This window comes from Castor canadensis, chromosome 5, assembly GCF_047511655.1.
Source record: "Castor canadensis chromosome 5, mCasCan1.hap1v2, whole genome shotgun sequence".
NCBI lineage: Eukaryota > Metazoa > Chordata > Mammalia > Rodentia > Castoridae > Castor > Castor canadensis.
In genome coordinates, this window is record NC_133390.1 from 29,215,056 (window position 1) to 29,240,002 (window position 24,947).

Below are 24,947 nucleotides of genomic sequence, written 5' to 3' on the forward strand. Positions count from 1 at the left end.
TTTTAGCCCTAGCTAGGTTTCTTTACCTTTCCTTTGAAAGTGAAATGACTTTTTCAGTACTGTTCTTGTTGAATTCCTCTCCTGCTTTGATCCCTTATCGTTTACGCCATAACAATTCACCTCAGTTATATTTCTTTAAATCATCTTTATTTTACAAAATGGTTTTCTCTTTTCTGGTGTATAACATATCCTCAAATGTATTTGTCATATAAATTAAATGGATAAATAGTTAAATATACACTGAATTTTAATAAGTGATTCAGTGGCCAAAATGTTTATCCATTGCTCTGCCAAATGCATTCACTTTTAGTAGCATTGCCCTTCTTTCAAAAACATTGCTACAGAGGTGAAAATTTTAGCCTGCAGTAAACGAAGATGCAAAGCTTCAGTATGTCCCAAACAACTCACTTTCACAGCACCAAGGCATGCTTCTCTTTCTTCTACATGTTGAATCAGCATAATATATTTTATTTTTTGAGATGGAAATGCATGCTCACTTGGGGGAGGGCAATCTACAGAGATTCTTCTCTGAGTTAACTGATGTCTCTATTTTATGTGATGTTTGAAGCTTATGGACACTATATAGATTTAAAAATAGATCCTCAAGTCTATTCAAAACACATAGTTTTTTTTTCCTCTTTTTGAATTTTCTTGAATTTTTCTGGATATTTTTCTCCCAATGTTTACTAATTTGTTCTCCCTTTTCAAACCCCCTTCCTGAATACAGTTATACAAGCAATCTCATGACATCTGGAAATTAAAGCCATTTTGAGAGATGATTTTGATCATACAAATGATCAGATATAAGCCACCTCAGCTATCCCAGGCTTGGATCTGGTCTAATATTTCAAAAAGTGCTTAGTATGAGATGCATACATAGACGTCCTGTGGAGCTTAGTATGAGATGCATACACAGACGTCCTGTGGAACTATCACAGCATCTCATACTAAGCTCTTTTCTGAAGTCAAAGATATGGTTGCAAACTCAAGTACAGTCATGTGTGGATTCATGGGTCGCTGTATGATGGTCATCAATAAAAGTAGACAAGAAATTTTTATCAAACCAAGCTTAAGGCAAAAGGGCTTCAGAGAAATAAATGTGAGCTTGATGCACACTTCACTAGGCAGTTATTCGGCACAAAATATTTTCACCAGAAAACCCATTAGACTAAAATAAAAATTAAAATCACTTCGTAGAAAACAGAGTAAAGTTTCTGAAAATGTTATTCTCTGTGAAAAATGAATACTATGCATGCTATTGAAAGGTTTGTGGTCTAGCTTTGAGGAAGCTAAAAGGTCAGAAACCTCAAAGATGCATATGTGCTGTCATTTGCACAGTTACTAATTTTCCTCATTATTTCCACAATAAGATGTACTGTGTTAGAGAGAGACCCTCTTGAGAGTTGCTTTTAATGTTTTCAGTCAGGCAGCTCCTTTGCTTTCATGTTGTGGCCTTGGTTAAGTAATTCAGAGAGACTTTTCATTGATTTGGCATGAATACATACAGTTACTGTAAGTTCTAATAAATAGGTTATTACCCTCCAGACCTGTATTGTAAACTCTACACAATCAATGACTGTATCATGTTTTAATAACAGCACACAACATTTTGCACAAGGACTAGAAAAAATTGCGTAAACACAAATTTTTTCAATAAATGAAGAAATGAATAAATGAAGTTTAACAAAATGTTTCCTCCCAAATCTGGTCCTGGGCTTTAAGCTGATAATTCATGAAAACAGAATCCAATGGTAAAATCCCACTTCTTTGGGGGTGAATTAATTAGCTGAAGAAATGTAATATGTATGTGGAAATTTAACAAAATACTAATTGTGTTTTTGCAAGTATATGAAAAAATTAGCATGAGAATTACATCCATTTATTCAGCATATGTTATAAAAGTTCTATTATTTGTACATTGCAGATTAGTAGGAGATTTTTATAATTTCAGTGAGTTTTATTATATCATTTTCACACATTTGTATTTATACTTTTATTATACTCCCCTTATTCTTCCTTATCTCCCCACCCCATTCCACTGGTCCCATTCCTTTCTGAAGTAGTTCCCCTTCTACTTTCATGTCCTAATATTTTAAACCTAGATTTCACATGTAAGAGAAAATATGTAGAATATTCCTGAATTTGGTTTATTTCATTTAACACAATGATCTCCAGTTCATCCATTTTTATGCAGATGACATAGTTTCATTCTTCTTTATGTCTGGAAAAAAACTATTTTACTCTCCTGCCCTTCCTTTTTTCTTTGATAGTCCAAAGAGGTTTCACCTTGGTATTTCAGGCCTGTATAGATTATGTTTTAATCAAGTTACTTACTACTTTTTTTTCCATTGCTCATTCTTTCTCTATCACCATGCTCCTGTAATATTAAATAGCTTATAGAGCTGGATGGCAGTGGCTCATGCCTGTAATCCTAGCTACTCAGGAGGCAGAGATCAGGAGGATCATGGTTTGAAGCCAGCCTGGGTAAATAGTTTGAGAGACACTATCTTAAAAAAATCCTTCACAAAAAAGGTCTGGTGGAGAGGATCAAGGTGTAAGCCCTGAGTTCAAACCCAGTACTGCAAAAAAATACATATATATATATATATACATAAAATATTATATTAATATATAAGGGTTGTTTCAATGTTTTTCATTCCCTAACATTTTTCTTTCCCTCTCCTGCCTCCCATAGTCCTCTCAGATAGACTCACTAATACAATTTTGTTTTCTCACTGTTTATATATATATATATATATACACACACACATATATGTGTGTGTATATACATTGTCATACATGTTGTATGTATGAATTTATATACACATTTAACTTATAGGTCTAGCTTCCACAAATGAGGGAAACTATGCAACCTTTGACCTTTTGAGCCTGTCTTACTTCACTTAACAAGATGTTCTCCAGTTCATTCATTTACCTGCAAGCAACATAATTTCATTCTTCTTTATGGCTGACTAAAACTCTACTGTGTATATATATCACATTTTCTTAATCCATTCATCAGTCCGGGGGCATCTGGACTGTTTCTAAACTATCGTAAATAGTGCTGCAATAAACATGGGGATGCAAGTGGCTCTATCATATCCTGGAGCACATTTCTTCCCATATGGGCCTAGGAGTGGTATTGTGGGATCATATGGTAGTTCTTTTTTTAGTTGTTTCTTGAGGGACCTCCATATTGCTTTCCATAGCACTTGCACCAATTTACTTTCCCACCAACAGTATAGAAGTGTTCCTTTTTCCCCAGTTCCTCACCAGCATTTGTTGTTGTTCATGTTATTGATGATAGCCATTTTGACTGGGGTGAGATGGAATTTCAATGTGGTTTTGATTTGCATTTCCTTTATGGCCAAAGATGTTGAGCATTTCTTCATGTATGTATTGGTCATTTGTACTTCTTCTTTTGAGAATTGTCTGTCCAGTCCTTTTCTCCATTTATTCAGTGGGTGGTTGGTTCTTTAAGAGGTTAATTTCTTGAGTTCCCTATGTGTTCTGGTTATAAATCCCTTGTCAGATGTTACAGTTGGCAAAGATTTTCTTTTATTCTCTAGGCTGTCTCTTCAGTCTGGTGACTGTTGCCTTTACTGTGCAGAAGCTTTTTAGTTTCATGCAGTTTCATTTGTCAGTACTTTCTCTTAATTACTGAGCTACTAGAGTTCTATTCATAACATTAGGAACCCTCTCTATATGATCCAGTGTGTTTCCTACTTTATCTTGGATTAGTTTCACCATTTTGGATCTTGCATTAAGATCTTTAATGCACTTTGAATAGATGCTAGTACACAGTGAGAGACTGGGGTCTAGTTTCATTGCTCTGCAGGTGGAAATCCAGTTTTCCCAGCACCATTTGTTGAAGAGACTGTCTTTTCTCCAATGCATCTTTTGGGCTTCTTTGCTGAAAATCAGGTGCATGGGTTTGTGTCAGGGTCTTGTATTCTGATCATACACAATTATCAAGTAGGTTTCATTCTAGGAATGCAAGGATGGTACACCATATGCAAATCAGTAAACATAATACAATATATAAACAGAATGAAGGACAAAAACACCTAATCATATCAATGGATGCAGAAAAAGCCTTTGACAAAATTCAACATCTTTTCATGACAAAAACTTTGAAAAAATTAGGAATACAAGGCACATTCTATATAACATTATATCATATATAACATTATCATGGCTATATATGACAAGGCTCAATCCATCATCATATTAAATGAGAAAAAACTGAAATTATTTCCTCTAAAATTAAGAATGAGGCAAGGATGTACACTTTCTTACTCTTATTCAGCATACTGCTTTAATTCTTACCCAGAGCAATAAGGTGAACAAAATACAAGGGATTCAAATAAAGAAGGAAGAAGTCAAATTGTCACTATTTGCAGATGATATGGTTTATACTTTAAAGACCCTAAAACTCTTTGATCTCATTAGCACACTCAGCTAAATAGCAGGATACAAAATAAATGCACAAAATTTAGTAGCATTTCTATATACAAACAATGAACAGTCTGAGAATTAAATCAGGAAATCAATATCATTCACAATAGCTTCAAAAATTAAATTACCTAGGAATAAATTTAACAAATGAGGTGGCTGGCCTGTAGAATGAAAGTACAAGTCACTGAAGAAAGAAATCAATGAAGACCTCAGAAGATGGAAAGACATCTCACGCTCATGGATCAGCATGAGAATGACTCTACTACTGAAAGCAAAATGTGCATTCAGTGCAATCCCCATCAAATCTCCAATGGCAGTTTTCATTGAGATAGAAAATTCATTATTAAAGTTCATAGGGGAGCACAAAAAACCTCAAATAGCTAAAGTAAGCCAAAAGAGCAACACTGGAGTTATAACAATACCTGTCTTCAAATTATACTACAGAGCAATAGTAATAAAAACCATGTGTTACCATCACAAAAACAGACATGAAGAGCAATGTGATAGAATAGAAGACCACATTTTCTTTATCCATTCAACCATTGATGGGCACCTAGACTAATTTCATATTATGGAATTGTGAATAGTGCTTCAGTAAATATAGATGTCCTGGTATCTCTATTGTATGTTGACTTAAATTCCTTGGGTACTTAGTCAGTAGTGGGATAGCTGGATCTACTTTTTAAGGGTTTTTTTTGAGAAAACTCCTTATTGATTTCCAAATGGCTGCATTAATTTACAATCTCAAAAACCATGTGTATGGATTAAGAAAAATTTTTTATGTGAACATAATTATAAAATTGAGGATAAGAATTACAAAGAACAAATAGATTATTAGTATTCAAAGGAGAAAAAAAAACTTCTAATAGTTGGGCTAATCAGAGAAAGATTTTTGGATACATAGTATTGAAGGACCAGTAGGGTGTTAAAATGCCAGAGTCAATAAATGTTTTAGGTAAGAAGGAGAGTATAATCACACATCTGTGTGTTATACAGGAGTAATAATACTAATAAGCTTGAATGCAGTTAATTGTACCTTTATAATATATAATTGTTTATAAGCAAATTTTACACTTACATAATTAATTATTGATCTTAATGGAAGTTCTTAATTGCTTACCTTTTGAGAATAAATTACTTTTCTTTTAAATTGTGAATTGCCTATAGATATGAAGAAATAAAGACTACCTTGAATAATTTATAGAGTGAAGCATAGAGAGTATAGTGTGTATATACTTGTTCACAGTGACTCTAGTTTTACTTCTTTCTTTAATACTTCCATACCTATAAAGAAAAATATAGAATTCAGGTCATTGTATTTTATACCATCTATGAAATTCTTCCTTGGCTTCAGAAATACCTTGTGACATATAAACTCTTGTTTACTTGTGACAATTAAAACTCTGCCTTCATTAACTATTATTTCTGTAGGTTTGATGAAATTTGACTTTCAATGCTATTTGATATGGTGGAAAGTTTAATGGGTAGTAAATTTTTATGTGAGGTTAGTTGAAATAAACTACCACTGATTTAAAATTTAATATTAATTATTCATTACATATCTGTAATAAGAAATGGTGTGTTGGTTTACTAAACCTCCTTCCATTGAACAAATACCATGCCCACTGTGGGTTTCTTGGATGAACTGATATTTGGCCTCTTATTATAAGAGGAGGAAATTCAACTCATGTGTGGTTGGACACTGATGCTGAACATTTGAATATTATTTGCCTTTCAAAATTTCCAAATATTGTGTTTTCCTTTATAGTCAACATAGTTAGCATCCCATTGAAATATTGTTATTTGGTATGCTTTGCTATTCACAAATCTCACTCTGATTCTAGGTATTCATTAGTCTTTCGTTATGTATTTGCTGATAGTTTTATTATTTTTATCCTCTCAATTACATAGTACCATTTTGGATAAGGCAAGATAGTATGTACAGGGCATGGATTATGTGAACTGAAGATTTTAGTTATGTAGGCTCAGAAATTTGAATGTGTTTGACCTTAACCAGTGGCTGCATACCTAATTTTTTTTTTTTTTTTTTTTTGGTATTACTCTGGGTTGAACTCAGGACCTTGTGCTTGCACCTTGAGCCACTATGCCAGTCTTTAATTCTTGGAATATAAAATAGAGATGTTAATAACTACGTCTGACTATGTCACAGGATTGCAGTAAAAATTAACTGGACAGAGAGTCTTAAGCAAAGAGCCTGGCACTTAGAGTATCTGTCGCCTTCCCTCAGGAACTGCATTGTCACGACTAGGAGATTGCTGATTTGGGTTAGATTACTAAATACACCAAAAACATATTCAAGTAACAACCATTCAGAAATGTACACCAATCCTTGAACTTTTCAGCCCTAGAATCCAGCAAATTAAAATCTCTCTAAGTAAACTGTTGATACAGATGTATGCTAACCCCCTCGTTTACTTTTGGGCACTTGAAAATTACTGGAGATGTTTAGGAAGAAGTTTGAGATTATTGTGTATTCAAACAGAGTTGTCCTATCACGCATGTGGTTGAGGGAGTAGTACATGCTAAGGGGCGCAGCTCACCGCCTCCCTCAGCCATTTCTCCAGCGGCTGCAAGGAGCCTATCTGCTGCTCTGCTCTTGGGACTCAGGCTGGGGAGCCGGCTCTTGCCCAACCCTGCCTGGGAGGAGCCAGGAGCCGCCTCCGTAAGCAGCACCAGGGACAGCTCAGGGAGACTAGTGGAGGGAGGCGGGAGGCGAGCTCTGTCCGCCTTTGCCAGGAGGGAGTGCAGTGGCCAGCAGGCAGAGAAGGAAAAAGAGAGAAAAGGCAGGACGGCTCAGGGCTGAGAGTGGAAGCAAACCGGGAGCAGCAGAGCAGCAGGTCTGGGGGTAGCTGTTCCGATGCACAGCCCTCATCATTGAGGCGGACTCTGCTGAGCTTGCGGGGTTCCTGCCTGGTCCCTCTGGGCGGAGGCTGCCATCTAGACCTGACTCCAGGTAAGTTGGGCAGAGAGGTGTGCTGAGGTTCTGGAAGTAAGGCTGTGCCACTGGCGAGGCTGCTCAGCTTGCTCAGTATAGCTGTGCGTATTTCCCAAAGTCACTGGCGGACTTGGTCTTGGCGGTGGCTGCCTAAGCTGGGGGTGAACGGATGGCGGTGGGCGGACTGGATCTTCACAGCCGCTGGGGAAATTGGATGGAATTCCGCGTAAGTGACTGGGTTTTCCGGCTGTCCGCAGAAGCAGACACTATATATATTTCTATATATGCGTTTATGTATAAGCTTTTAAGACGGAAATTTGTTTTTCCAGCCACCCATTCTGTCCCTTCTTGTGCTCGCCTCCTGCGCGCTTTTGCAAACCAAGTCAAAGGATTGGAAGGTGTGGGAGTAGGGACTCTGAGTACATAATGGAACTTGAGAATTTGGCCTTTAAATGGATGACACTCCTTTCGCCCTCTGAGTAACTCAGGTTTTTTTGCTCTCCACCGTCTGTAGGCTTATTGAGGGGAACTTCAGACTCTCCAGACAGACTTCAAAATGTGATGGCAATTTGGCTTAAAAGCCATATTGACTCACTTTCTCTCTTCTTCATCTTTTGTTCCAAAATTGGTACCTTTTAGGATTTCTTTAACAATACAACTTTAAGTGGATGACTGACAGGGAATGTGTTTCTAATTTGGAAAATTCTATGGCCATGGGAGAAGTGAAGAGTTCATATTTACAAGGCAACTTTATTTTCTTGGAAGGTCTTCAAGGAAGGCGATTGATGGAGAAATTCTGGGAATGAAATTATGGATGATAGCCTCAGAACTTCTTAAATTTTTTTACATTTGTTTCAATTTTATAATTAATGTATATGTGTACATGTGTGAGGCGCATGCTTGTGCCTAAAAGAAACAAAATTCTTTAGATGTGTTGCAAGTTATTTGGTTTAGAAGTTGTGCTCTTACTGTTAGCACTAACTGATGATAATGATAGTCATAAGACCTTTCTTAACGTTTTGTCTTTAAATAATGTGGGCCTGTGTTTCTGAATTCAGTATTTGACAAAATGGACCTTGCTGAATACTTGCCAGTAGAATTTATGTGCACACAATTAATTATAGGGAGATGGGCTAATTTTTATAGTAGTGAAGCATACAGGTTACTAGTTTATTAAGTAAACATTAGAACCCACATGTGGGGTGAAATTTACTTACCATTTGAATATTTACTAAACTTCCTGACAGGGTACTTATCATTTTGTGTCTATGAGAACTTTTAATGTTTCAAAGTGAAGTATACATCTACAGTTTTAGGAATTAAATATGGTATTTTTCTTTGCTCTTCTCATTTTAACATTAAATAGTATTTAAGTACTTCTTGAGCATTTACTTGAAGGCATGATTTTCCCCTCTCTTCTTTCTCTAATTTCTTATACATGTTTTGGGAAAACAGAAATATTAGTTCAATTTTGCAAATGAAAAGACATATAGGGGTTAATTATTCTAAATTTCAGTAATTGTTATGTTATTAGCCAGGAATTGAGACATATACTATTTAACTTCAAGTTAAGTTCTTTTCTCAAACAGTACACGGATACTTTTAGTTGAGACTATTGGAAATATGATATATAATATGCCATATGAAGAAACACCTTAAATATTGCTTGTTATTTTTCTGGTTATACTCTTTGATGTAAAATATACTTCAATATAAATGTGCAGTTATTTCTCAAACTCATGTGTTTATTGGCTCCAAATAACTTCTAAACTCTTAAAAACTAACATACATCCCTTTAATAAAAGTAGATTGAAAGGGAGTTTAAAATTTATGTAGAATATTCAAGAGAATAATTTATGCCTTATAATCGAAAGTTAGCCTAATTCAGATGCCCTTTTAAACTACTTATTGTGAACTTGTAATACATATAGAAAGCAACTGGCCCTGAGAGTAAAGTATTAGACTTCATAGTGAATCATCTTTAAGATTCCTTAAGAAAACCATGAGTAATGCACACTTAATATAGGATTTATAAGGAGAAGGAAGTTAGGAACTGAATGCTTTTATTTTTCAAAATGTCGTCACATTCATAAAAATTTGTGAGTTCCCAGTTTCCGATGTGAATGGGTTCAATATAAGCTAATTGTAACTCTTGAAGGAGAAAAATGAATCCCTACCATTAACCTGGTTTTTATTATTTTACTTTTCATTAAGTGAAAAAAACCTGTTGCATGTGGGTTTTAAAAATCCATTTGAATTTGAAAGAAGGTTAATGAATTTGGGGGGAGGGTGCAGTTTTGTGTGTAGGCCTGTTCAACAGAGAGTTTAGAAGTATGAGAAGAAGTTAAACAACAGTTATGAATATAAGATAAGGAGTTTCTTAGAATCTGAGACAGTTTGAATCTGTTTTTAAACATTACATATAAAATCTATAGTTGAATTTGTCTACTAAGTTTATGGTTGCAACTTCACCTCAGATTGCAGAATTGCATGTATACTTATAGGTCAGATATTCTTAAATGAGTCAGGATAATTAGTTCTATGGCTGTTGGCCATGTGGCATATTCCTTTCAAGTCCTGACATTAAAAGGACGACTTAAAACAATTTTCAAGAATTTAAAATCTTTTCTCAGGTCCTATAAAATACCTCAAGCAGTGTGCGCGCGCGCGCGTGTGTGTGTGTGTGTGTGTGTGTGTGTGTGTGTGTGATGCTCACTATCATTTCAACATTTCTGAAAGAAGGGATCTCTTGAGAGTGCTGAACAAAGCCTTGACTCTCTTTCTTTCTAATTCAGATAGAAGTTAGCTGAGCTAGGGAAAAAGGAACAAGAGGGGCAGTCGTATACATTGAAGTAAAACAACTATGTAGAGTGTTGAGTAAGCTGGGGTTCAATTCTGTTAGGGAATTATGGGAAACAATACAGAACATTTACCAGAGTTACCCTAAGTGGTAGGCAAAGGAACTGGGATTTATTATATAAAAGAAAATAAATCCCCATGTCTGTTCCCCTACTCCAAGACTAGGGACATTAATATGCTACAGTTTCTGGGCAAATTTGTGTGCAGGCTTTGACAGTTTGTGAGTCCAAGAAAAACTTAGGGAAGAATCACTGCTTATCTCAAGAGGTTGTCTAACTCACTTGCTTAAAAATATTGAGGGTTGAGATGATGTGGGTAGTTCACTGCTAAGAGTGTATTATGAACGTTCATTGATGAAAATGGTTCTTTCTTTTATATACGTGAAGCCTATTCTGTCATGCTTTCATGAATAAAATCTTGTGGAAAAATAAAATAGACTTTGAACTTTTCTTTTCCAAATAAGTGGCATATTCACTAAATTGCTTATATTGATATCAATAAGTCAGGACGGACATGAGATACCAAGGAGATGAAAGAATTCTTAAAGTTCCGGTGTGTATGCATTTGTTCCTCTGAGATTAATTCTTTACCTTTGTTGGTGGTGACACTGATGGCATAGGGAGTGTTAGAAGAGATTTAATGCAAATAAATATGGAGATATGAGAAAAGTGAAAATGGTTGGCAATCTCAGTTTTCACAAAAATTGTTTCAATGTAAGAAAACTTTGGGTAAACACATTTTAGTTTCAAAAGAGTAACAAAGATCAGGTAGAGGAATTATGAAGAACTGCAAATTTTTGGTTCTTTTTTATCTGTTTTATGTGGATGTGTGGTGTTGCAATTAAACCCAGAGACCTTGTTCATTCCAGGCAAGCATTCTACCATTGAGTTACTTCCTAAGACTTAGTATTTTATCTTTAAATGGGCTTTATTACATGGGGATGAAAAGCTAAAGACACTCAACAAAAATTCTGATATATGTAATTCAGGTAGTAATACTGTCTTGTCAAACTAAATCCTTAAATGTGTATATACTATTGAATATTAATAATTTAAATAGCGTTTAAGTATATAGAATAGTTATAGAAAATTATGCTCTTATATTACATACAAGCTGTATTACATACACAGAAATGATCAATACAATTATTTTTGCTGGGTGAAAGATTTATTTTCTGTTTTCATTGCAAACACAGCTAGCACATTAGTACGATGAATTATGCCTTATTGAGCTCCAAAATTTGCAACCAAAAAAAGATGCATATGTTGAACTTTATAATACTTTTTGGAGAACTGTGATGAGAATAGTAAAATAGCAAAACTGAAGTCAAGAAGTTCAGTAATTCACAAACTGAGTAAGAATATGAATAAATTATAGAATACTTATTGCATATCAGATATTCACTTTAAGTTTAACAAGAACTATATCAGCTTACCCTGGAAATAGTGTGTATCCATCTGGGTGTGATAAAATATCTTACAGACCAAAGATTGATTGAAATGGTCTCTCGATAGCTGTATGAGCTTGAAACAAATGGTGCAGACTCTTCATTTCAACTGCTTCCTCTGTGAAATGGGGGGAAATAACTGTATCTGACTTTTAGGGTCTTTGTTCAGATTTTGCTTACTATAGTAGTGCCAAGTCAATTAGGGCTAAATCACTGTTTTGTTGATAATATATTTATCACAGTTGTGTTTCTTATTATCTGTGTTTTTTTTTTTATTATCCTTGTCCTTTATCTGGAAACTGAGACTCAAATGCTTTCTATGATCCTGAATGTACTAACACTTAATGTTAATAAACAGATTAGTACAATTGTGCATAAGGAGGCTCATTGTGTGGCAGCAATACAATAGATATTTTTTCTTGCCCTCTCACATATTAATGGAGAGATTTTCTACGTGTTATTTCATTTCTCAAATTCAAAGTCAGTGTTGCACAAAACATTCTCTCCTATCTCTACTTTTCTTCTGATTTTTTTTATAATCATCAAAATATAGAAAAGGGGAATAAGTATCTTCATAATATTTTCTGTCTTTAACTATGTGGAGAGAAGAATGACTGGTAGCAGGACAAGTTTGGATTAGAAAAGAGAAAGGTTTGTGTCACACAGTACTCACTCTTTTCTATCCTAGTCGTTTTGTATTCTGTTAACAATCACATCAGATTTTTTTCCCCCTTTACATAGTTTTCGATTTGTGGTAGCCTAATTCATGTCTGGACTGTATCCACTTACCATAAAAAATACTGGAAAGTTGAGAAATGATTTATATTTAACAATAGAAAAAACTGGATACATTTTTTTAAAATAATGTTTTGAAACTCTTTAACATTCATTCTGTTGGCCAAAGAGAGCACCACAAAGTCACTGCTAGTCTTATTCTTAAAAATAATATTTGTATTTCCAGATTCTGTCTGGGTTAACAGGATTTGATTTCTAATTTAACTGTTCTCAACAAGGAAGATTCTCTTTTTGTCTTTTGGTGGTACTAGTGTTTAAATTCAGGACCTTGTACCTGCTAGACAAACACTGTTCCACTTTAGCCATGCCACCAGCCTTTTTTGCTTTTTTAGATTATGTTTCAGACACTGTCCCCTGTTTATTCCCAAGGCTGGCCTTGGACTGTGATCCTCCAAACTATAACTTCCCACATAGATGGAATGTCAGGTGCATGTCACCATGCAGGGTTTATTTGTTGAGTTAGGGTCTCTACTTTTGTCTGGACTGGCCTGAGCCTCAGTCCTCTGCATTCTGATTTGCTGGGATAACAAGCATTAGCCACTTTTAGTAAAGAATATTCTTACATGAACACATTGACTTAATCTGATAGTTGATCAAAGGAAGTTGAAATGGGATTATGGGAAGAAAATTTTTCATTTCTAAATTATACCTAGTAGGGTAATTGTACTGATTGGACAATATTAATAATGACAATAATAACATAACTCAAGGAGTAAACAAGAGACCTGTAGTATCCTTCCCTACATAAGTTCTGTTACTTTGTTTTATATTCCATTTTTGCTAGAATTTAAGCTTATCAAAATTACACTTTATTTCCTTGGCATATTATAATAGTACATTAGCTTGCTTTTACTGGTGCTGAGAAAAATCACCACACACTTATTACCTTGAAACAACAAGTTCATTGTCTTACAGATTTACAAGTCAAAAATCCAAAAATCACTTTCCCCAGTCTAACATTAAGGTGTCTACAGCACTGATTTCTTTGCAGGCACTGAAAAATCTGTTTTTCTTGATGCTTTCTGCTTCTAAAGATAAATTTGTTTGTTAGCTTTTGACCCCTTCCTCCATTTTCAAAATTCATTACTGTAATTTCTGTTAGTGTAGGCATTGCCTTTTCCTTTAACTCTGAATCTTCTTCTGTCCTCCTTTTATGGACTCTTGTGATTATATTGCATTCTCCTGGAAAACCCAGGAGAGCCTCTCCATCTCATATTCCTTACCTCAGTCACATCTACAAAGTTCCTTTGGTTGTGTGAGGTAATACATTCACAGGGTCGATGGGTTAGGATTAGGAAATCTTTAGGGGTAACTATTCAACCAACCACAAATAATGATATTATTTTTGTGCTTGAGACCCTGAAATTGATAGCCTCCTCAAACATAGCAATTCATTTGGAAAAACAAGGTTGTTTGGGATTTTTTTTTTTTTTTAAGATCCACTAGGTCACTGGATAGTATTTACTGATAAATTTCCTGACTGACAATTATTACCAATGAAATGCTCTTAAATTTATTAAATATACAATTAGTAAATGTAAATAAAAGTATCTAGACTCCAAGATTAAAGAATATTAATTAAACACATTATTTATCAAAGACAACACTTAGATTACTTAGACTTAAATGAACATAGAACCGTAGCTTTGGTAGTTCTTATTTGTGTACATCAATCTATATGGAAACTACAGAAAAGCTGGTTCTTCTTTTAAACTTTAGAGAATATAAATTTTAAGGGGATGTTGGATGGTCATGCCATAGTAATTGGTGCACTTCACAAATATACAATGTGAATATTTTATCTTATGAGCTATACACATGATTTGTAGACTTAAATTTAATGATAGTCATGTCAGCTCTTCGAATCTTTGTATAACCACAGAGGACTATTATGTAAAATGGATTCACATTTTCTTCTATAACATTGTTCCCAAAGAGAACTTGAAATGCTCTGCTCAAATTAATTTAATGCAAATGAATTCTTGCTGCCTCACAAATTTGTCCTTCATTTTTCTTAAAATTATACTGTGAATGGATGTGACATGCTTTACTGGTTGTTGTGCAGGGAGCATTGTCCTTCCTAGAAGCTCCCTCATTTGTCAAAAAAAAGCCATTAAGAATAAAGTAAATTATCTCATCGGATCACAGTATTACCATTGACCTTAAGACAATAAATTTTATAGTTGGTACAATAGCTAAATGGTGTTTGCACTTGTGAAATTCCTTAGAAAATCCTTGTTGAGATACAAAGCTGTGATTTTCTTTTACCTTATAACAGTAGTGTGGCATATAGTTTTACCTATTGTTATTGCTTTGCTTTTCAGAAATTCTAATTTAAAACTCTAAGATTTTTAACTGATTTTTATTTCTTTTAATATTTTTCATAGTGCTGTGGGTTGAACACAGGAACCTGTGCATGCTAACCAAGTGCCCTACCACTGTACTATATCCACATTCTCTTTAAAAAATTTTAATGTCATAGAAATTGTCTAAGTTTTCTGAATATCAAACTAAAAACAGAGGTGAATATAACATGAAATTAAACAAGAAGGGTTATGAATGGTTAATATTTTATAAGAGAAAGGAATCCCTTTTCATATAAATAAGAAAAAACATTGTGTGAAAGAAGGCGAGATTGAACTAAGGAATTCTGTTGATGTTTAAGTAACTTAATGAGAAAGAGTAATGTAGCTCCCAGGTTCAGAGATATCTGTACAATAAATGGTCTTTTTCTACTATTGAGGTAGCATCTCCTCTTCCACCGATGCCACTCCTCACAACAAGTACTTCAACTCAGTTTTCAGCAACCATAAGTAAAAAGGATGGTGATAGGCTGTCTGTACATATGACCTTCTCTAGCAAGCCAACTGTTACTCTTGCCCACCCACATCACTGAGGACATATGGCATTACTTTGGCTGCAGAAGCAAGTGTGTGTGGACATGTCTCGGTGTGGATATAAGACTGCTGGTTGTCTTCCTCTTTTTGCTCTTGCAGCCAACTGTCTCTTAAGAGGAAACTTATTACCATAGCACAGTAGTTGAGGATAGTAAGTGATGTATTTATTACTTTTTTTTCTGTAGAAGAAAGCCTACTGGGTGTTTCCATTATAACGTTTATAGAAGGAAATCTTGGCTTTTCTAACAAGTGTCAAGTCTTTTTCAATCAAAAATGAACTCATTTAAAAACACAAGGATTCTATAGAAGCAAACTAGCAGAGGGATCAAAAATGCTATTGAGGTAATTTGTTGTACAAGAATTAATCAATGAAATTTAATGTTGTTAATTTAATGTGGTTAATTTGACTATGTGGAAAACTTAATGAGAATGCATTATGAGATAGGTTAGAATGAAGAGTCATCTAATGTCAACATAACATTTATTAGAGTTTACAGTATTCTAAAACAATTTTTTTATTTGGATTTGTGTGTTCAATATTGTTAATTCTAAATTTGTAATTCAGAATTACAAAAAGCTTTTCAATAGTTCCAAAAAGTTTGTAATTTTCAGAGATGGTTTCAAACCTCCTCATAGAGGGCCTCTGTGCTGCATGCCAGTTGGAAAGCAAAGCTAGAGAGCTCATTCTAAAGTGACACTTGAGCAGGACTTGATTTACATGACATATATCTAGGAATGAAGACAGGAGTGGGTGGTGTCCTACAAAAAAGATAATGGCACTGCAAAGTTCCTTTTACTGAGATTACTTGAAATTTTATGTATTGAGATTTGTTGTGGATTTCTTTTCTAATCACACAGTAATTTTGGACACTATTAGGAAAATTTAAAAATTGTTCATTAAAACTGATCTTGTTTAATATTAAGTGAACAAAATCAACATGTAGATAGGTTCCAGTGATATAAATGGTATTTCCAGATATAAAGATGGTACCTTTTGAAATGCTTTTGGATATCCCTTACTCTATAAAGTCTCCTTTTATTCTCACTACCATAGTACATCAGTGAATCAACATTAAGGCAGTATATGGAATATTTTGCCATATATAAGTGTCAAAGATTTATAGTGATGATTGATGTGTAGAATACAGCATCATTTTTGTTATTCACTGGTCTTGAAAATATCACTTTTCCTCTTTTTTTCACCTTGCTGTAGTACTGATTAAAGCTTTAAATTATCTGCTCCATCTGAAATATGTTTTCTTGAAATTCACCAATTTATTTTTGTTTTACTTATTGTGTTGAGATATCAAATGTTTAGTGCATTGTGTCAATGTGGCAGTTCATGTCATAGTCAACAAACTAAAAACAAACAGGTTTGCTGCCGAGATATGCACTGTAGTGCTTTTATTAACAGAAAAAAGTACAGATGGTTTTACATAGAGGCTTTATGTTAACATCCTTATATGTGTATACAGATAAAATAACTAACACCATTTGCAACTGTGTGTTTGTATAGACAGATATATTCAGAAAAAAAAATCTTTAGAGGTCTTAGCCCAATGATAAACTATAAGGTGGTTTTTATCAAATATACATACATAAGTTATGGCAAAAATAGTCATCAAGTGTCAACATAAGGAACCATAAAATAAAGATAATATAGGAGATAATGGTTAAAAACAGTTTGAAGAAATTCACTTCTGAATTATTACGTAAGCATTGATATTTTTGTCCTTTGTACAAATTTTGTGTAATATTTTATTTTTAGAAAACATTGGGCCTTATAGTGAGTGCTCAGAAACATCTGTTTTAATGATTGACTCAATGACTAGATACATGACTGCCAGTTGCAGTGGTGCTATGACACTCTGAATAATTTTGACTGTCTTTTCTATGTTAAGGATAGTTCTGCTTCATAAAGACCATACATTTAAAGCATAAGGAAGCAATTCCTCCATCCACTTTCTAAAGGATAGTGGTGGGAAAGCAGAACTGACTCTCATGCTTAAATTTGCATAATTTCATAATTGCATAACCTCAACAAATATTGAATAACATATAATAAATTTCGTATTTCTAATGACCGAGTGAGTGGTAAATAGTTGATAAAATGGTGCTCAAATAGTGATATGTGCTTTACAGTTGCAAACGATAATGCATTATTATAACTTAATTTCAGTGTAGACATCAAGTAAACTCTTCAAAACATAAAGAAAAATAAACCATGGGCAGTTATCATTTGAAAACTAGAGTCAAATTAACATTTTGAAACATAATCCCGAACAAAGAAACAGTTAAGGAAAAGATTTATGCATTGAGTTCTTTTAAAATGTAAAACTTTATAGCCATGCATTCTGGCTTATGCCTATAATCCAAGCACTCAAAAAACTGAGGCAGTGAGGATTGTGAGTTTGAGGAGAGCCTGGGGTACATAGGGAGACCCTGTCTCAAAACAATTACAAAACAACCAAACGAACAAAACAGTAAAAGTTTTGTCATTCGAAAGATACTATGACACATAAAAAGCAAATGTAAAAAATCAAGAAAATATATTTGCAATTCATTTGATATAGTTGATATTTAAAATAAGGAAAGATTAGTAGTCATTAAAAAAAAGAACTAAGTATATTGGCAGGAAACATTAAGAAACTAATAAATATTTATTAATTAGTGTCTTATAATTCCAATTGTTAAGCAAAATGCAAAAACCAAAACAGAAAATAATTGATAAGAGAATACTAAAATTTTAACAAAATTATAGTATTTATGTTGTACAAATGAATGCATATAGCATTAAACATGTGATTTTCTCTGATAACAGTAATTTTTCTAAGGTTAGATCAAAAAAGAATTAACCTAGAAGGTAACACCCACGCACAGGAAATCAATGTGAGTCAATGCCCTGTATAGCTATCCTTATCTCAACCAGCAAAAACCCTTGTTCCTTCCTTTTATTGCTTATACTCTCTCTACAACAAAATTAGAGATAAGGGCAAAATAGTTTCTTCTGGGTATTGGGGGGGGGAGGGAGCGGAGGGAGTGGGTGGTAAGGGAGGGGGTGGGGGCAGGGGGGAGAAATGAACCAAGCCTTGTATGCACATATGAATAATAAAAGAAAAATGAAAAAAAAACAGTAATTTTTATCTACAAGTTAATTATTAAGTAATTTATGATTCTGTTTTTCAATTTAAAAAATATTTATGCATTTTTTAAAATAAGTAGACTTTCATAAGTTTTCTTCTGCTTCTAATACAGTAGATAAGAGGAACATAATAACTATGCATGTTATGAATCCCCATTGTTATGGGGAGTCTGTCTTCTGTTAGTGTATTTTTTTAACTTTTGCAGTTTCAATAGCATATTCCTCTGAGCACAGACTTGGGTGTGATAACCACTTTTCATGTATGAGCACAAACAGCACTTTCCCTAAATTTTATATAGGAAAGTGGCCGAAATATCTTATCAGAAACTACCTTTCAAGAAAATGTTAACTTTTTGTAGTTTCTACTCTGGTTTTAACAGTTAAGAAATATTTTGCAAAAAGCTTTTTGATGTAACTTTTTATCAGTAAAGGCTTTCATTTCTTCGAGTGTTTTGCTGCCTCAGTGTGATGAGTCTCTGGCATGGAACATAGTGAACAGATGCTTATTGTGATATATGAGATGAACTTGCTTCTGTCAGCACGCATAGGCATGATGTGCATCTGGCTTCTGTACATAAAAGTCAATTATGTTCCCAAATGTTTCTGTGCATTACACAGAATTTTAGGGGCAGACACCATCTTACTCTTCCCCCAAATGGAGCCTTTGCATTATGAAATTCAAGCAAGACCAGAAGATGGAAGACAGTAAATTTCAAGCTGGAAACAGGCCCTTAGCAGGTGATGTTTACCACTGGGTACCAGGATCATAAGTCCTTCAGAGAAGCAAGTTCTATGGGGGAAAAAGAACTGTGTACATAAAACAAAAGAATGTTGTTAAGCAGAACGTAATCAAGTGAGTGAGCATATGGACTACATATAAAATGCAAAATCAGTGCAGGGGAGGAAAATGAGGAAAGACTGAGTAAAATGAAGAAATGAAGCTAAGTCTTAAAAAATAGGATGTGTATAAACAGTGATGAGAATAAAGACCTTTGCATGAAGAAATAGCAACCAGACGGTCAGAAGGAGTTTGACATGTGTGCACATTGGCAAGGGTGTAACAGGCAGAAGTTGGGACTCCTGAGGCACTATAGTTACTTTTCTACTGTCCAGGAAGTAGCCTTTAAACATTAATTTTATTTATCAGGAAAAGATTGTATATTTGTGTGTGAAGAGCTAACATCAAGGGCATAAGATTTTTTTGGAATATAGCAAAACTGTAAATCTACACTCTAGTAGCTAAGCCCATTAAAATAATTTTGACAGAAATCCTTATAAAATGTAGTTTCATTGTCATACATAGAAGTACATCACATATCATTTTACCTTTTTTTTCTCAATTACTTAGTGTGTAGGTAGAATAATTATTCTCCAAAGATGTCTACATCCTAATCTTCAGAACCTGCTATTTAAATGGCATGGGAGATTTAAAGATGCAGGTATAATTAAATCTCCTAGTCACCTGATTGAAAGTGGAGGCATTGTCCAGGTAGACCCACTGTTATTACAAATGACCTTCTAAGAGGGGAAACAAAAGATTAGACTCAAAGGGGACTAGATGACTGAATCAGAGCTTTAAATGATGTGTGTTTCATAGACAGAACCAAGGCCCAAAAGCCAAGAATTGCAAGTGGCCTCAGAAACTGGTGCAGGAAAGGAAGAGAATTCTCTCTTGCTCCTCTAGAAACACAAAATAAAACACAGACTTGATGATTATTTGATTTTAGCCCAATTTGACTCACCTTGGACCTGTGACCTTCCAAATCATGAAAAAAATAAATATGCTGGTTTAGGACACAAAGTTTGCCATTGTAGTACAGAGAAACTAATACACTTACACTACTGTTTTCTCCCTATGGTATATAGGATTAAGCTTGCTACTCAAGAAAACAACTGTGGACTAATTCTTGTTTTAAAAATCTTTCATATTAGAATGAGATCTGTAGAGTAATTGATAGTTTTTGAAATAAAAGATGATTATACAAGTGGGATAAGCATTAAAGATTGTCGTTTGAGGGCTAATAAAGTCATAAAAGTTTCCTCTGGTTACATGAGTCTTGGATGATGCATGAAAGATTGTTTTGGGTCACCTCTAATCTTTCTGGAAGTATAAAATCATTGGTAATTTTAATTTGAGAGTTGTCATAACCTGCGATCATTTCGTTGATACTTCCAATGAAATATTATGAGCATAGCTTGAATTATTTGAACTAAAGACTAGAATATGGGACACAAGATTATATGTTTATAATTTATCTATTTTGGGGAGTGCTAGGGATCAAACCCTACATCTTAAATATGCTAGACAAGCCCTGTACCAATGAGATACATTTCTGACCCAGTGCAGCCATTTCCATTTATAATCCAATTTCTACTATCCATTCTGGTTGCACCATTGCAATCACTTATACATTGGAAATTATGTTAAATAATGCAGATGACGGTGATGGTGGAATCAGAAGAAATGCACTACAATTGCCCTAGACAGGAACAGAGTTTAAAAACTGTTGATAGTGAAAGGTTTTCCAGAGTCACAGGATTAAATTAATGAAAATTTTGAAAAGTTTAATTTACTTAAGATCTCTAACTTCATCATATGTCATAAAACTAACTTTGTTAGGTTTTCATAACTTAAAAATCCTTTTGATGAAAGTTTTAAAATGTAGTACATATTTGGGTTTGATTTTCCTTAAACTTTTCATAGGAAAACAAAACAAATTTGACAACATGGTGAAGAATCAGGATGTATGAGAATGATGCTCCTCTAGAAAATAGAGGCTTTGCTCGCCAAGGAATAAAGTTTTCAAAATTTCTCTGAAATATGGAAAAGATCTCTGATGACAATTAATAGCACTCATCATAATAAATGCTGTCTTCTGTAACTTTATGATTACTTTTTCTTTATTTTCTGATTAATGCCATCAGATTTGCAAGTAAAAAATTATTTCAGTAACTTAACTCTTATCTAAAAACCTTTTTAAAAATTACCTCCTAATTTTTCAAGCCTACTTTGTTAAAAAATTTCTGTAAACAACTCTGTTAAATAAAATTCATGTGCTCTTAAACATTTTCACTAAAAGCATCTCTCCTAAGCTTGACCTGTTTTAAAGATCTTAAAATGTTTGTTAGGAACAACATGTTTCAGAGTCCTTGATATTTGACTACTTTTATTAATCTTGGAAGGAAGTTGAATTCAACAAAATAATAATGATGAAACAATAATCATGACTTGAATTGTCTCCATTAAACATTTGAACACAACTTTTAAGTTCAGTTATTTGAGTTATACTTGGCCCAGATAGTAAAAAGATTTTAAAATGAAGATCAGTTGAACTTGAAAGATATTATGCACACACTTTAACAGTCATAATTTGCATATCACATTTGGAAAGTGATTATTTCCAGAATCCCAGCACTTTGACCAGAAATGCGTTTGTTATTCTCTAACACTTTTACTGAGAAATTAGCCTGATTTTTGTCTATGTTCTCTTAGGATTGTGGCTTTGAGTGTGAATAAAACTACAGGGTTTTGCAGGCAACTAGAAGACAGTCACTTAAAGAACCATTCTGTATGTTCCCTATCAAAGTCTGTTGAACTCTTGATCTAAAGAACTATATAGTTTTATTGTGAAAAATGGAACTGCTTGCATAAAGCTTATGTGCTAAAATCATGAGTCATAAATTAATTTGGTTTAGTTATTTCTTGCTGAATTGGGTGAAAGTTCATATTTTTCCCTCCGAATTTCTTGAGGTTGGGGAAGAAGTTAGGAGTCTCATGTTAAGTCTAGAAAAAATGTTGTTTATTGCTAATTTTACTGTTTAGCAAGCTAACTTTATAAAGTCTACATCATTGGAACCTATGGGAGGAATCCAGTTCCTCCAATTTACCACTGAAGTGAATTAATCTTTGAAAAGTTACATAATTATCTCGATTATTTACCTAATTAAAAATGGTGCCAGCCAGTGCTGCTTCATTAAGACCATTGCTCATTAAACTGTTTTTTCCACTTAGAATCACAGGTATTCACAAACGAACACAAACAGGTAGCACAAAATGTGTTTTCCACAAGGAAAATAGAGCAAAATAAAAGCCCTTTTAAAATCCTGTTTCCTTTGCCAAACCTACATAATAAAAGTCCTTGTAGAATTTTCCCAATGGAAAATGTGTAGCATATTTCCCAATGGAAATTATGTAGCATAGAGATTCATTTCTCAGTCCTCTAAACTAGGAACACTTAGAAATATGGAAAGCAAAAGACATTCTGGGTTGTTTTTTTTTCTTTTTTCAGAGAGTGGGGTAGTCTCAGTTACTGGGGTTTGATTCAGGGCCTTGTGCTTGCTAGATAAACACTCTACCACTTGAGATACTTCCTCAACCCTTTATGCTTTTAGTTATTTTTCAGGTATGGCCTGGAATTTTTGCCCAAGCTGGTTTGGAACAGCTATCCTCCCCATCTCTGCCTCCTGAGTAGCTGGGATTACAGGCATGAGTCATAATACCCAGTGGACATTCTGTTTTGATTTATATACATTGCATTTCACCAAGGAGGTATCTATAGTTGAAAGAAGATAGTGCAACAACTGAAGGACTATGTTAATGTATATGTGTGGGTGTGTGTGTGCATGTATGTAACTTTTAAAATTTTTCCTTATTTTTGTGTAGGGATAAACTGCAATTCAGAGATGGAAGTTATTTTTGTAAAGCCCAAGTATGTACCTATCCATTGTACAGACATGATGTCTGATTTTTGTCCCTAAATAGATCTTGCATTTTAACATGTATCTAATTCATGCCCATAAAATTTAATTTGAATGTGTGACGTCTTATACAGATTCTGTGCCTTGGCAGGTGATCAAGAGTTGAACCTCACAGATAGCTAACTTCTTCATCCTTTAACAGTCTTCTGGTGCTGGGCGACTTTTTGATATCTTGCCAGAAATGCAGTGATGACCCAAGGGAGTCAGCTTCAGAGCTGGGTCTTTTTTCCTTCTTCTTGTGCTCAGCTAAATTATTTCTAAAAAGATATGTTCTAATATCTCAACATCACCACACTGGAAGACTGGAATAACTTGACCTGCAGCTAGATATGACGCATGTATGTATGTGCCTGCATATGTGTGGTTGGTAGGTTTATACCATTGAATAAAATGGAGTAGACTTTGTAGAACAAGGGGAAGTTTATAAGAATAGGACATTATTTGCTTTGAGGAATTTTGAAGGGAGATGCCATGCTGTTGGACTTTATCTATACCTTTGTGAAATCTTAAACTAGAACTTGGTTGACATCAAAGAAAACTTTCCTTCTTGCTTTCTTAAATTGATGTATGTTTTTTCCTCAACCTCTACATTCCTAAGGCCAGAGGAAGTGGTTGTTTGTGTCCTCCATAACAACTTCCAGACTGCTAATTTCTCCCCCCTTGCAAGTAATATCCTTGGGAATGCAAATGTTCTGAGGCTATTAATCATAATTTTCTTATTGTTGACATCAGTAGGTCTCTTAGTTACTCCTGTTATTTATTTAAAGGTTTAGATACTTGATCAAAATCTTCTTCAGTCTCGTTACCATTCTCCATGACTGCATGTGGACACGAAAAGAACAGGAAAATCCCCTGTTCCCTCCATTACCTGACATTTTTATCTCATTTCATGTTTTCTCTCCCTACTTTAGTTGCTTCTTTTATGGTCAAATCTGAGACATTTTCTGTACCAGGAAATGTACCATCAAGATCTTCATACAAATATCCCATATTCTGTATATCATTCTCCTTTTATCTCATTTGCTTAGCTCTCCTCATTGTCATGGTTCTTCCTTATTTAGATTTTCTCAAGCTATTTCTTGTGCTGCTCCCTTAAAATCCATCGGTAAAGTCCTGTCTTCAATTTCCACATTTATTTTTACTTCAGTTGCCATAGTTCGATTTTGGCACTTCATTGCAAATACCCTGAGATTCATTTTCCTGTCATTAATAAAACAATTTATTTGTTTCTATTCCTCTACCCAGCTTTTAAATATTGATGTTTCTTTGGGTTTTACTCTAATTACTTTTCTCTTTTCTTCCTATACACCCTCTTCCTAAACTCTGAATACCATTTCTCTATGGAAGAGCTAATGATTTCCAGTTTTAGAGTTTGGTCCAAACCAACTTTCCCAGAATCTAATCAATGTTTTATCTGAAAACAGAATTTGGATAGTCCAGAGAAAACATGTCCCAGTTTCCTAGACATCAGCAGTAGCATCTCCAGTCATACAGATAACAAATCTAGAAGGTTATGAGTCATCTTTGTGTCCTTGTTCACGCTGAAAATATCCAGTTCAACACTTATATTAACATATTGTGACTCCAAATATATCTATGACTTTCCCACTTTCTTTGATTTCTGTTGTCTCCAGT

At 34.2% G+C, this 24,947-nt stretch overlaps 1 protein-coding gene across 2 annotated transcripts in view; it reads left to right on the top strand.

Annotated features, from left to right (window-relative positions):
* Nucleotides 1-24,947, top strand: part of Robo2 (roundabout guidance receptor 2) — a 1,713,446-nt gene that overhangs the window by 17,052 nt on the left and 1,671,447 nt on the right. The window contains exon 1 of one of the 2 annotated variants that reach the window (XM_074072901.1): nucleotides 7,098-7,432. The exons of the other annotated variant lie outside the window; for it this stretch is intronic. The gene's annotated coding sequence lies outside the window, so the exon portion shown is untranslated. Of the gene's footprint in view, nucleotides 1-7,097; nucleotides 7,433-24,947 lie in introns of those variants that run through there. 2 annotated transcript variants of the gene reach the window in all.